At 37.6% G+C, this 15,090-nt stretch overlaps 1 pseudogene; it reads left to right on the forward strand.

Moving 5' to 3' along the window:
• Nucleotides 1-1,642, forward strand: part of LOC143640340 (3',5'-cyclic-AMP phosphodiesterase 4D-like) — an 81,660-nt pseudogene extending 80,018 nt beyond the window's left edge.
• The last annotated feature ends 13,448 nt before the right edge of the window (nucleotides 1,643-15,090 follow it).

The following is a 15,090-nucleotide window of genomic DNA, read 5'->3' on the forward strand; positions in this document are numbered from 1 at the left end:
ACAGAATGGAATGACAGAGTTGGATGAGCAGAATGTTTGATGCCAACATGTGTTTTGACATACACTGTTCATAATACTAGTTTCAGCAAAATAAAGAAATTATTTGTGCTATGGAAGAGCTCCTTTGGGCAGAACAGAGTCGACTTGCTACCATTGTTGAAGCAGGCTGAACACATTCAACAAGATGATTGTGTCTACTTCTTATGGGTTTTGTTTCTAGTATATCATTTTGACCTCAGGTAATAATTCTCTGCAGCCGAGCTGGAATTAAATCCCATTGCTCACAATCAGGTGGATGGATATTTTTATTACCAATATGCCATCAATGCCATGGAGTTCATATCTGTACATGCAATAGGAATAGCAAAGGAAGGTTGAAGCAGGTGTTATTTTTGTGTGTTTATTAATTGCATGTTTCTGTTATATTAACTATTTTTTAAAACTGCACCTGAAAATGTGTTGTAATGGAATATGAAATTTTAAAAGTTATCATACCACTGAATAAAGTTATATGAATGTTTTTGAGACGTCATATTCTGAATTTCAACTTACAGATGTGTTGAATCATTGCAAAAGTTATTTAGGCCAGTACTTTCCAAAATGGCACACATTGATAATTACATTTCTAATGAAAAGGATAGTAAATAAAGGATGTGGCTTGTGTTCAGTCTTCCCTTGTATGGGTCAGCTTATCATTAATCTAATGCTGAGATAGTTAACTCATAAAAAGGTTTATTTAGCTTATGGTTTTGGAGGTTCCAATCCAGGACCAAGTTGTCCAATTCAGGCCTTTGGCAGGAATGCTGGGCAGCAATGTTGAGGAGCACATTTTTTGGAGTAAAACTGTTTACACCATAAGTCAGCAAACAAAAAAGAAAGATAGAAGGACCAGGGACCCACAATCTGTCTTAAGGGCTAAGGACCTCCCACTAGATCCTACATCCTAAAGGTTCCACCACCTCCCAAAGCACCCCCTGGGAACCAAGCCACAGTGACACAGAAACCACTAAACATCTAAACTAGCATCCCACTACTTGAAGCAAAGACTGAGGAAAGTCGGTATTTTGGTTCACTAATGATTCCCATGCCTTCGCACACTATTGGGAAGTCTAATGTATGCTAATAAACTTAGTTACTTTCATCTTTAAAGGTTTTACCTTCAATACTGGAGTGAGTTCTAAGTGTGTCAGGCCCCTTATTACAATTGTATGATTTTGTTTTTGCTTGTTCATTTATTTTTTTGTACCAGGGATTAAGCCCAGGGACACTCAACCACTGAGCCACATCCCCAGCCCTTTTTATTTTTATTTTTTAAAATTTTGACACAGGGTCTCACTAGATTACTTACAGTCTTGCTGGCTCAGCCTCCTGAGCCACTGGGGTTACAGGCATGCACTGCCGTGCCAAGCTACAAATTACAATTTTAAGACTTAATTATTAATATTTTCTCTTAAAGTAAAATAAGTCATGTATTATTGGGGAAGGTAGTAAACTGGACCTATAGTGAAAACAAGCACTATAAGAATTGCACATTGAAAATAATAATCTTTTCTTTTTTTTTTTAACTGTGGAAGGTAAGAAAAAAGTCAAAATGAAGAATAGGGAAGTAGAAGAAAGAAGGATTGTAAATTGGAGCCTCTAAGACATATCACCCAAAAACCCTCAAGTCTGTGTTCTGATGTGTACTGAGTCTATGGTTCCAAGACTTTGGAATTTCAAAATAAAAAATTATAGAGCCCAACATGAAATTACCTCCTCTTGATTTTTTTGCCAAATAAAGCTATTTTCAACAGAGCAATTACCACATTCTAAAGCCATACTTACTTGTAGTAGATCCTACATACTACATACATTTAATATCATAAAATAGTAAGAACCCAAAGAGCCATCATCCTCCATAGGGATGTGCAAAAACCTTTGATGCAGGCAAATGTGTTGCCTTGGCCTTATTATTGTTACTTTAAATTTCACTAAGAGCCAGTAAAACTTTGTTTTAGAATACCATATGCCCATTTTGTTTGGAAATGACCATGGCAGTGTCATCCATAAGAGCATGGGGGTTATTTCATATCCTCTCAAAAATTACTTCTGTGCAAAACAGCAGCTATTAAACATGACATAACCCAGCTTTGGATGACAATTTTTTATTAACCAACTATTTGTGTACTGGGCACTTTGACAGGAATACAGAGGTGAATAACATAGTCACAATTCTTACTTGACACTCTAGTAAGGAAAGAAACATTAAACAAAATGTTTGACTGAAATGCCTTAAGTACCACGAAGGCAAAATACAAGGTTCTGTAAGAGAATGAAACCAAATTAGAAATAAGCCTTAAACAGAAACCCAATGGGATGGCCCTGTGCTTTTCCTATGTTTAAAGCACTTTTTGTTTATCTTTAAGAGGCACTATCTCTGGGCAGATAGACACTGAAGGGCTGTCCACTGGGCTGGATGAACTAGAAAGTGGCACCTCTTCTCACATTGAAACATCCCTGCCCACTGGAGCGCTGGTTAGGTGCATGGAGCATGACTACAGAAGGATTTTGAGGAAGGAAACAACAGGATCGAATCTGCATTGTAATCTTACTTAATAGTTCAGAGGTGTTAGATAGGACTAAACTCTTTTCATCCATTTGCTTGAAAGAAGCAGAAGATATATCAAGCATTTGAAACTTATCAATATATTCACTGGGTGAAAATCTTTATTAGGTAGGTAAGTCCTAAAGACTGTTATAAATAGGAGCTTTTATTCCTCCAGCACCTCAGGCAAAACTGATTGGCTCAGGACTAAATTACCAAGATGAATATTCCTTTCTGTGATTCATTTTCTCTTCTTTCAACATTTGAGTTCCCCTGTTTTATATTCAATCTAGAACTTGCTCAGTCCTCTCTGGTTTTGCTTATGAAATTTGGGCAAACCTAATTAAATAGATGTGACAGTCATTTGTTTCTGTGTTTAAAAAATATTGTTATTTTATATTAAGTTATTGATCTGTGAAGAGGAAAGCATTTTTATATTAATAAATGTTGTTATTAATGAAATGAGCTCAATCCTGTCATAATATGGTAAACAGCAAAAATATGCTTTATGGGATGCTGTGATGTCTCACAAATGGACAGCTAGGCTTTCCAAAACACTTGTGTCTTTAAGGTGGGTTTGCTTTTAAGTTCAAGCAATTGAGTTGGCTTCCTATCTTGTTATATACAAAGCTACTTGTCACCTAGATGAATATTGGCAGTTTGTCTCAGGGAAAAGAGAACAACTTGGCTAAGCCCTTAATCATTTATCTTTAAAGTAGCTATCACAGACCAGTTTCAAAATGATCCTTAAGAAATGTTTAAGAACATAATTAGGCCCATTAAATTAGACAAAGGGTAATGAAGGGAGCGGGGAAATAGGAAAGGCAGTAGAATTAATCAGACATAATTTTCCTATTCTTGCATATGAATACACAACCAGGGTAAGGCCACATCATGTACAACCACAAGAATCGGATCCTAATTAGAATAAGTTATACTCCATGTATGTACAAGATGTCAAAGTGCACTCTGCTGTTATATATATCTAAAAAGAAATAATAATAATAATAATAATGAACATAATTGGGTTTTGTAGCTACTTGACATCTAACTGTAATCAGTGTAAAATGCATTCCACCATATTTTGTGGAAATTCATAGTGGAAACTAATGCTCATATATTCATTTTAGATAATTAACTTCTAACTAGAAAAATTCTTAAAGAAATACTGCCCTTTTCATTTTAGTGGCACTGAGCATCTAACTGTAGTTACAAGGGGAAAAAAAAACTCCATCTTTCTTTATATTTTACTTTATCAGGCCTTAACAATTTTATGATTTTCATTTTTTTATCTCTTCATCAGTATTATTATCCTTTATGGGGGTTTCTCCTGTGTGCCAAGTATTGTGATAGAACTTAGCAAACAACATCTTTAATTCTTTCAATAACCAGCAGAGTTATTATTCCTATTTAACAAATACAGAAAATAAAGCTCAAAGAAGTTAAGGAATATCCTTGAATTTTCACCAAAATTCACTTTAATCAAGAAATTTATAACTATTGTTTTTGTTTAAATAAATATGAAAATTTCTTAGGCAAGTACATTTAGGTCTGTCCATGGGTTTTAAATAATCCTGAGCAATGTGACAGTGGAAAGAGCATTCCAGTTAGAATGAAAAAGCTTGAGTTTGGCACTCCTGCCACTTAAGAGCTGTGTAACTGCTGGGAGCCATCAGCCAAGTAGGTATGACAATCTTCTTGCCAGCTTACTCCCATGCTGTCTAGTGGAAGGACTTCTGAAAGATGACCTTGCTCAAGGACCAGGGCAGTTTAGCATAATAGGAGATTAGGGTGTTCCCCCTTTAGAATAGGACAGTTTAGCATAATAGGAGATTAGGGTGTTCCCCCTTTAGAATAGGGCGTATCCTGCTGCTGAGTTCCTCTTGAGTGCTTAGGGTCAGACAGTATTTTTTGGGAGACAGAAGCCCAGAAGTAGTGGATTTGGGCAGAGTGTGGATTTGGGCAGAGAACGTGGATTACCCCAGAACGTGTTTGTAGACGGCCGGTGTGAGTTCGGGAATAAAGAATTGCTGTTTGAATCTACAAGCTGTGTGGAGACTCGTGATTTGTGCCCAGCGAGACTGCGGCATGTAACTTTGGATAAATCATAAAAACATCCTCTGGGCCTCAGTCTCCCATAGGAAGGTGAAGGGTTGAACAAGATGCACACTGGTATCCCTTCAATGTTTGATTCCAAAATTTTTAAAAGGAATTGATGACGGTCCTTTTTGTATACTGTTAAATCACCTTTCTCTGGAACAGTTTCTCCTAATAAGCTGACCACAGGAGATTTAATAACCTTAGAGGGATGGTCATAATATGGTTAGTAGATTCGAGGATAATTTTGTGTGGAAGACCAGGCAAATCTACCTACATATGCATCATTCCATCATCATGCCAAATGACCTTGACCCCTTAAACATCTCAATTTGAGTTGTAGACATCTGTGAAATGTTTGGGGTAGATCTGGACCATGTTAATCTCCACTGCAAGCAGAGAATGTTTCATCATCACCCTAATAGCTGTGTCCAAACCACTGGGTAAGAAGTGAATAATGGATTTAGTATCTTGTGATTCCCTTGTAAATTCAGCCTTCGAGATCGGGCCTCTTAAAAGTCATGGATGTTTAGAGTAAAATGTTTACTTCTCAGTGACACTGTTTTCATATTTGGCTGTTAGCATTATTATTCAGCTATAATGATTTCCTTTGCATTGCCAACTATTTTTTTTTCTTTATTAAAAGAAGGAGGGAGTGCTTTCTGAAATCCGAAGTAAATGTGGGATTGATTTCTGGACCTAGGTTCTGGTTCTGACCCTGGAAATAAATTAGGAGCACTTCAAGGACTGGGTCTTGGCCACCATACCGGAGAATCACCTTGTACCAAAGGCTTTGGCTAAATTCAGAAAATGATTAAAAGTGGGGTCCACAAGTGTCTATCCTTGGTGTAGGGACACACACATCTTTGAAGGTCAGACAAGGAGGAAGTTCCCTGCTCCACTTAGCAGTCCCTTCTCCTTCAAAGGCTCCCTGCAGCAGAGGACACGAAGAAACCAAGTCTTAACCTGCAAGCCGCCCAGGAAGCTGGCTCTCTTGCTGAATTCAGCGCTTGCTAGGAGAGAGCAGTCTTTTGAGTTTTCTAAATCCGGTCCACATTTTGCTGAGAGCTCAGGCACTGCGAACAAGAGGAGCCTCTGAGGGCTGGTTTCTGATGTCGCACTAGGCACGATAAGAAGGCCATTGACGTCAGCAGAGTCATCATCAGGGAGAATGGCACCCCAGCTCTCAAAACCACACCAAGCAATTGCACTGCTTTTGAAAATTAAAAGCCGGTGCTAGCGAATAGTGGGTGGGGAGGGAAAGAAGCAAAGGGGAAGCAATGGTTCCAACGGAACTCTTCTTTCTTTTGTGTATTTTCTGAACTTAAAAAAAAAACACAAAAACAAAACATGCACTCACAGTTTGCTGCAGTGGCTCTTTTGCCTAAATTGCGGGTGGTGGGTGTAAGAGGGGAGGGGAGGGAGAAAAAGAATATTTAATTTTGCTAACCTTTTTGAATTCAGATAAAATAAACTGTGCCACCCAGGTGCTGGACAGAGGCCCTAAGCCACAGGAGAAAATATAAGCCACTGAGGATGAAATTGCTGAACTAAAACTGATAGGCTTTAAATGTGTGTTGATGAATAGAGGACCAGGGGAAAATTAAACACTTCAAAGGAGTTGCTACAAAGCAACACAGCCCCAAATGCACATTACTGAGGATTCTTGAGAGAGAGAGAGAGAGAGAGAGAGAGAGAGAGAGAGAGAGAGAGAATATGAATGTGTGTGTGTGTGTGTGTGTGTGTGTGTGTGTGTGTGTGTGTCTGAGAAAATGACAAAGTTGTGGGTTTGGGAAGGGATACTGCCCCTGTGTTATGATTTCAGCTTTGAGAGGCGGCTGGCTCCAAGAACATCATCTCCAGCTGTAATTCAAAAAGGTTACCTAGACTGGAAAATGTCTTGGAGGTTAGGAAGTCTGAAAATGATTCTTTAGTGTAAATTGCCCTGGCTTTCAAATTCCATAATTAATCTAATCTTTTCATTCTCTTTCCTTCTCCCAATTGTTCCGGTGGCTCTGTCTTCACTCCCTGCCACCCCCCCCTCAGCAATATTAAAACCACACAGAATTGACTTGATGATATCAGCTGTGCTTCATGCTTTATTTTACAGCATCGATTGGCAGCTTCCCAACCCCATAAAATCTTTTGCTGATGTGATTTTCATATCCTTATCCTTCAGTTATACCAGAAAGAATTATTTCTGAGTTGTGGAAATGTTAGCAGGAAAACAAAAGAACATATGCACATAAAACAAAGTCTGGCAGGAAATGTGGATTTAATAAATTGCATTATGTAAAATTCTTATTTCAAATGGACTGGTATGAGAAGCAGCCACGTTAGAAAGACATGTAGTCATGGAGTCTCTTTTTCAAGACCTGTTTCTGAAAAGGAAGAAATGTTAAACAACTTCTCCTTCAAAAACATAAATCACAATTAAGGTAAAACCCCCTCCTTCATCCCATTTGATCTTGAAATATAGCAAAGGTTACATTAAATGGGCTTCTTGTGATGCAGTAAATAAAAGGGGAAGGAGTTTTGCAAAGTACATTTACTATGTTCATGTAACCTGTCCTGGTTAGTGTGGTGGTGAAAGACGAGTTATTATCCATGTAGGAATTTTGCTTGTGTTTGCTTAAAGAATACAGGTAAATCTCTAACTTGGCTCACATTAGCTAATTTTTGTTTTCCTTTGTTGTTCATTTTATTTTGTCTTTGCTTTTTTTTTTGAAATTTTGCTTTGTCCATTTCATAAATGGAATCTTTAACTTCTTCCTTACTTCTTTCTTCCCTTCCTCCTTGTTCCCTCTTCTTCTCCCCCCACCTTCTTATATAGTCATAAAAGGAAAGGATTCTGAATGTGAGTCCAGGGATCTGATAGGGTCTTGAATGGTGTATCACAGTCTCAGAGCCCCTGGCTCTCAATGTATGAATATTTGGGTTGCTCTATTGTGCTGATGAGGTCAGAACAATTAAGCAGGGACAGAGCCTCCTGCAAGACTCCTTGCCCCACCAAAGATTAAAGAGAACAAAACAAAACAAAACAAAAAAAAGTCCTGACTTAAATTTAATGCTGTCACCACAATAAGGACCAACTGTTTCCTTTCCCTTCACCACTTTGTCCTGTGCCTTGATGCCAGTGTTCTGAACCATCTCCCTGAGTTCCTGTCAGTGTTTGCCATCTCCAATCCCATCCTACCTGTGATTTTCAATATTTTCCATCCAGATGAAAAATACAAAATACAAAAATACAAAAGCATTCCCTCCTTCCTCCTCCCTGGCATTCTTTTTGTCTCCCAATTTCCCTCCCTCATTCCTGGAACACTCCCAGGCTACAGTTGGTGGAGATGCCCTGGTGATGTTGAGGTGCTCTCTGCTCCAGGCACCCCAACAGGAAGCCCAGAAGTCCCCAGAGTCTGGATATGTCTGTAATCAGGCTCAGGTCCACTGAACACTAATTTGTATCAGGAAACTCTGAGATTGATGAAGGATGGGAATTAGCAAATGGGGCTGGCATTTGGCTGACAAAAGTTTTAGGAAGAGGATCATTTAGAAAAGGAAAAAAAAGAATGTAATCCTTTTCAGGTGTGTTAATTTCCTTTATGGACAGAATTACCACAGACATAGGGGTTGCAAGAGAAGTTTTTTTCAAGTTTGTCTTTGCCTGAGGGTCTGCCCTTACTTTATAGGAGGAGGCAAGGATAAGTGCATTGAATTTGATTATGGACACCATCTAACCCTGGCTTAATGAGCCATGGAAACAAAACAGCTCAACCTCCTATAACTGTTGTAACCCAACACTAGAAGTATTGAGAGCACTGTGGCTTTGGTCACACATGTTTGTACTATAGGCTCTGCCTCAGCGTTTGAACTTAGTTCTTCTTGTAGCAGGCAAACATCTCTTAGAATTAAGTGGAAAAGAAAAATAGTGAAGTGTGATTCATCAATCAACCACGATTATTATATAAATAAGAAAGCACAGACCTAGAAAGAAATGTTTACTTAAAGATAGACCCTTTTCAGAGCAAAAGCAGAGCCTGGGTTCTGGAAAAGTTGTTCCTTCTTGATTATATTTTCCAAAAGTTATAAAGGTTATGCATTAATGAATTGACTGTTTTAGAAATATGAGAGTACATTCAAGACAAGACCATGTCCATTAAACAGTGCTGCCTTTTTCCATTGTACATATGAGAAAGCTTAGAGAATTTAACTTATCTAAGATCTTGTAGCTTATGAGCAGTAATGCCAAATTTGGACTCAAGGTTTTCTGACATTTAAGCAAACTCGGGGATTTGCCATGCTGCTTCGCTACAAGCTTTTTCCAAAATGAGTTACTTCGAATCTATCTGACATGTGAGCATGCATATCCAGTAGTTTCCAGATTTGCAATGGCATGCATATTTCCAATCTGTAAATATTAGATGGCATAATGTCTGGAATGGACTAGAGCTTTAGAAATGAAGGCTAAACATTTGGTTTGATGCTAGTGTTAAGAACTCCCATATTAAAACCTTAGGAAACTTAGCAACTGATGCTTCAAATGAATTAGAAAGGTCATACATTTTGTAATTAATAGTTTGATGGCAAGACAATAGTATAAGAATAAAGAATTTGGGGGTTTTAACAAAATAAAGTATTAAGAGTATGTATAAACAGCAGATTACAGGAGGAAATTAAAAATAACCTGAAAAGAGTTTTAGATTTTTAACCACTGCAGCAGCAATTCTGTAATTCTCAAATAAATCATGTAGGTACTACAAAGAGGAAGATAAGAGCTGGGATGTAGTTCAGTGGTAAAGCAGTTGATTATTTTTAATTGACTGAATTACCTGAATTGACAGAGAAAATAAATATCACAAGATGATTTGCTGACATAATGTTAAACACAAAGAAAGCATTAGAGATTATTTTAGAATCTAAAGAATTTTAGAATGATTTTAGAATGCTAAAGACAGAGGGAAGACTATGTGCAATTTAGAGATGAACCCTGAGACATAGGGGAAGGCCTAAATAAACACATAAATCGAATAATTCCTTTTGTTGATTATTCTTTAGAAACTAAGTATAATACTATCAGTATGATCATGCCTTTGCCATAGGACCCAAGGCAACATCTATTGGTTTCAGGAAATGAATATCTGGAAAATTGACAAAAAGATTGAATGTAAAATAGAAGCACCTTAATTCTATTTCACTGCTGTATAGTGTAGAGGTAGATAAATCAACACATAATTCAAATGCAATGCATATTAGGGGAGGCTAAATATTGGATGGAGGGCTTCAATCAGCATGGGCCAGACAAGGCAGAGAAGTAGTCTCAGAAAAGTTGCAGAGGTAAAAAATATGTGAGATGATTGAGGAATAACCATAAAATTGAAGAAGGCTGAAAATTAAAGGATGACACAAAACCCTGGAAGCTAAAGCAGTAAAGGTAACTGGATGCTTTTCATTGTACTCTATGCTTGATACCATGAAGGACGCAAAGATCAAGACATACAGCTAGCTGCTACGGGTCCTCTAATTTGCTTTGTGTATGTGGACACATGTTCTTGTTAGAATTTAATATCTTGAGAGGCCATGGGTTACTTAGTTCTGGTAATATTTAAACTTCTACTGTAGGGAGAAAGGGAAGTAAAGGGGAAATACTCCTAAACGATATTGGCCAAATTACATTGTTACCTTATGTGCATGTATGAATATGTAACAACAAATCACACCATTATGTACAATTAAAAAGCACCAAAATATGTGGGAAAATAAAGAAATAAAAGTATACAGTAGAGTATGCTTAGGAGTTGAAAATGTATTTTAAGGGTAGGAAGTGTAGTTGGGTTAGGAATTTTATTTTGTTGTATGATAGCCCACCAATTCTCCTCCTTGCTCCCTTCCACAAATCTACCCCAAAATAAAACCCAAAAGCCCTGATCTGTAATGTTTGCCCATTCCCATTCCTCTGGTGTAAATATTCCTACCATGGCCGATTATAAGGTACTACTGATTTAAGAATTCTTCTGTAAAAATCTTGAACATTTACCAGTTGACAAGATACAGATCTGGCTGGCATAACCACTGCAGCAGCAATTCTGTAATTCTCAAATAAATAATAGGACCAATAAATCATGTAGGTACTACAAGGAGGAAGATAAGGGCTGGGATGTAGTTCAGTGGTAAAGCAGTTGCCTAGAATGTATGAGGCCCTGTATTCAATCCCCAGCACCATCACTAAAAAAAAAAGAAAAAGAAAAAGAAAAAGAAAAGAAGAAGAAGAAAAAAAGATCTTGAGAATTAGCCTAGACAGGAAATGCTTCATTGAAAAAGTAAGGTTTAAATTAGGACATAGAGATAGAAAATGTAAATAGATAAATAGGAGCAGACACCCCAAATGTGATGTACAGATGTTGAATCATATGTAAGTGGGTCAGTCCTGTAGCAAAGGGTCCATCTGAATGAGACCTTAGGAGGTATATAGACCTCAAAGCCTTGGCCTAACTGAGATATTTGGGACATTAATTTTAAGTCAACAGGCAGTGTTTGAACAGAGATGGGCATAGGATATTTTGGCAAATGCAGTTTTCCTAGGAAGATTAATCTGCTAATAAATTGAATAATGAGTAGCACTGAGACTCCAATGTAGACTAATTTGCAAATAAGTCCTGGCTTGTATAAGTGAGAGTATTTCAACTCGGCAGCAGTTTTGGAATTTTATAGCTCCTGGGTTGAGAAATGGAATCCCAGAATGTTGGGTACAGGTACCAGGAAACCAAAGAAATAATAGGGACTAAATATAGGGAAATTAAGTTCAGATGAAGAAGTTGACACATAAAGCCACTGTGTACTGTAAAGTATTTTTATTGGTATTTAGTCTTACCATTATTGTTGCTAATGATTATATTGAAAAATTACCAACTGCTGTTAATTATTTAAAACTAGGTGCCTTAAGCAACCTTTCATCTTGCAAAGTGCTGTTTTTCTTTGAACTAAAAAATAAATAAATAAATGAATAAATAAACTTGTTTGAAACATGGAAACTTGGAATGGGTCTATCTCAGCAGCATGTGTGAAATCCTTTTTGTTCCTGTTGTCTTTCCTGCCTTTACACTTTGTCACTCCCCACCCCCAGCCCTGCCAGTTGTTGTGCCTGTCAGACCAGCTCTCCTCTTTCTCCCACCTCTGCCTGGCTGCAGAGTCATCATCTGAGCAGCTCTGTGTTGGTATCTCCTTTCGACAGAATTCCTGTGCCCGTGTGGTACATGCAGAGCATCTTCCTTTTGACCCTCTTAAAACATACTCGGAGGGGTGTTTCCTCCACACATTGCTTTAGAATTAAATAATAGGGCAGTTGTGGGTTCCTTTTATTGCCATGATGCTGATTCTTAAAAGCACTCAAGAGTGAAAAAGAAAGGAAAGGTAGTAAAATGCACGTACCTAGATGTTCATGGAGCACGTTTGCACATGTTCTTGGTGAATGTTATTTTAAAAATCTGTCTGTGCAAGTCTGAGCTGGGACAAGTTCAATAAATCAGGGTTAAGAGGCAAAAACATGTTCGTCACCTTCATCATTCAATGTAAATTGCATGCAGCATATGCATTGTACAAATCTGAAGGATGAGCTTTCGGAACATTATTACTTTTTGTTTTCTCTGATTATACAATGAGAGATTGTACATAGCTTTAGCCACTTCAATATCTTGAACATTCTTCCTCAAAACACTATATTGTAGTATTACTTATGTAATCATAGATTGTGGCTTTATACAATACTATGATAAAAATGTTCAGCAAAATGTGTGGGTTTCCTGAGGAGTAAACCGTGACAAGTAAGGTCAGGGTGTTCCACCAAACTTATATATGGTAGTAACAGTTAATAGTAGCCTAATTACCAGACTTTCTTCAGTATACATGTTCCATTTGGAAAACATAACATGCACATAGCTTAGTTGTAAACAACAATATACATGCTATCAATAACTCAGACCTCAATCCCCTAGTGACCCTTTCATCTGGAACATAGATTGACATAAAGAAGGAATCAAATGAGGTCTTTGTATGCCCCAAATATTCACAATGGTCACCCACTAAAGATAATATACCACATTAATCTGAGAAAGGAATGTCCATATTTTAGTAATGATTCATGCCAGCTTGATATTGTGCTGCCAAGACTTCCAAATGTTTGCATACATTCATATTTTGCTTAACAAAATGTCATGAATCTTTTTCTGCCTCAACATATACTTCTTTGAATTTTTGTTTGTAGTCCTTTATGGTCTAGCATTTATTTAACCAATAGACTTGAACCTTTATACAATCTTTGAAACTTTCTTTTCTTCCACGCTTTTTCCTTAAAACATGAATATTGAAAGTGGGGGTGGGAAGGATATATCAAATATAAAAGATGAAATGTAAAATCAAATATAAAAGTAATTTCCTGGGAAAGGAGGAGAGAATTCTCTCATATATGGTAGTAACAGTTAACAGTAGCCTACTTACGCTCAATATCTTGATAAGTAATGCCATTTACTGAGTGATGACCATGTGCCACATTATCTTAAGGACTTTCATGATCTCACCATAAATCTGTGAGATTGGATACATCATTGTTCTTATTTTATAGTCATGGAAACTGAGGCACAGATACGTTGAACACTAACCCAGGGTCACGCAAATAATAAAAGCCAGGAGTCAAACAGGGGCATCTGTTTCAGGGATTAATCTTCTACCTTAACAGTGTTAATCTGCTTTAGTTGTATCCTGGGGCATCTTTTCTAACAGAATGTACCTCTTAGCTTTATAGTTTTTAGAACTAAGAAAATAAATAATACAGGTAAATAGCTGAGTTGTTGGAAGCTTCAATAGCTAATGGATGAGTGGGGGGAGAAAGGACACCATCTCCATGAGATAATAATGAGGGTTTTATTTTTATAAGTGATTTTTTGGTTGATTGGTTTGATTCTGATAATATAGCATACCTCCAATTGAATAAAGGAACCTTAATTTTAACAAATTAGTAAAGTAGAATTAATGTAGAAGTCTACTGATATATTTTCAACCCCTGTAGCCCCAGCTACTCCAGAGTCAGGCAGGAGAATTCCAAGTTTGAGGCCAAACTGGGCGACTTAGTGAGACCCTGTCTCAAAATAAAAGAGCTGGCAATGTAGCTCACTTAACATATGCCCAACATGTGCAAATCCCTGGATTCTATCCCTAGTACTTTAAAACAACAATGAAAAAGTGATTTATTCAAATCAGCTAGTATCAGAATCTAAATTCATAAGAGGGAAGTGATATAGTGTAGGAAACTTCCTACAATCAGTTCCACACAACTGCCCCATTTTTCCATTCATATTTTGTTTGCTGGTAAGAATGACTCTTGTCTGCTGTATCCCTAGGTGTGATGTGGGGCATTCATAGGTGTGCATGGAAGGAAGGAAAGAAGGAAATGAGGGAAGGGGGAAGGAAGAGAGGGAGGGAAGGTGGAAGGAAGAGAGGGAGGGAAGCCTTGTTCCAGCCCCTACATCTGGCCATGTGATTAGACAGCGGTCATTCAGCCCAGTTAATGCTGCCTGGTTCCTGCATCCTCCAGTGCTCAGCATGAGTATGCCACAGTGCTCTTACTGCTGCCTGACTGCTCTTACATGGGGCTTTCCCTGTCTTAGCATCCAGGAGCAGGGCCATTTAATGCTTCTGATCCAGTGAGGACTCCTTCCCAGAGCTTCTCAGGGTGCAGCACATCTTGTTGTTGCTGCTGTTTAATGACTGTTTCACCCATGAGAGAAGGAACTTTGTTTACTTTCTTCACTGCTGTACCCAAAGGACTAGCACAATGCATTGCACATACAAGATTTAGTAAAGATTTTTGTTGTTGTTGTTTGACTAATGTTTCTTAGGACAGTGCCTTTCAACTGAGGGTCACAACCTATTCATGCATATGGCATCAACTTCCTGGGTCACAACCAGCTGTTAGAAAAGAATAAACAGAATAGAGTAGAAAAATAAAAGTGTTATCACACACAGAAAATTATATGATGTAAATTTGTTTTAGTATAGGTATGCTTACATAACACACACACACACACACACACACACACACACACACACAATCTCCCTTTAGCCGTGGATTATATGTTCCAAGACTCCCAGTGGGAGCCTAAAACTACAGATAGTACCAATACCTATATATCCAATGCTCTTTTACTATAAATACATTCCTAGGATAAAGTTTAGTTTATAAATTAGATGTAGTAAGAGACTAAGTACAATAAGTAATAATAAATTAGAAACAACTAAAAGAATATGCCATAATAAAAGTTACTTAAAACATGAATTATTTCTACAATTTTTCATTTAATGTTTCCAGACTACAGTTGACTGTGGGTAACTGAAACACATAAGTCAAAACCTTGGATAAGGGG

The sequence above is a fragment of the Callospermophilus lateralis genome, unplaced genomic scaffold (genome assembly GCF_048772815.1).
Source record: "Callospermophilus lateralis isolate mCalLat2 unplaced genomic scaffold, mCalLat2.hap1 Scaffold_183, whole genome shotgun sequence".
In the NCBI taxonomy this organism is placed as follows: Eukaryota; Metazoa; Chordata; class Mammalia; order Rodentia; family Sciuridae; genus Callospermophilus; species Callospermophilus lateralis.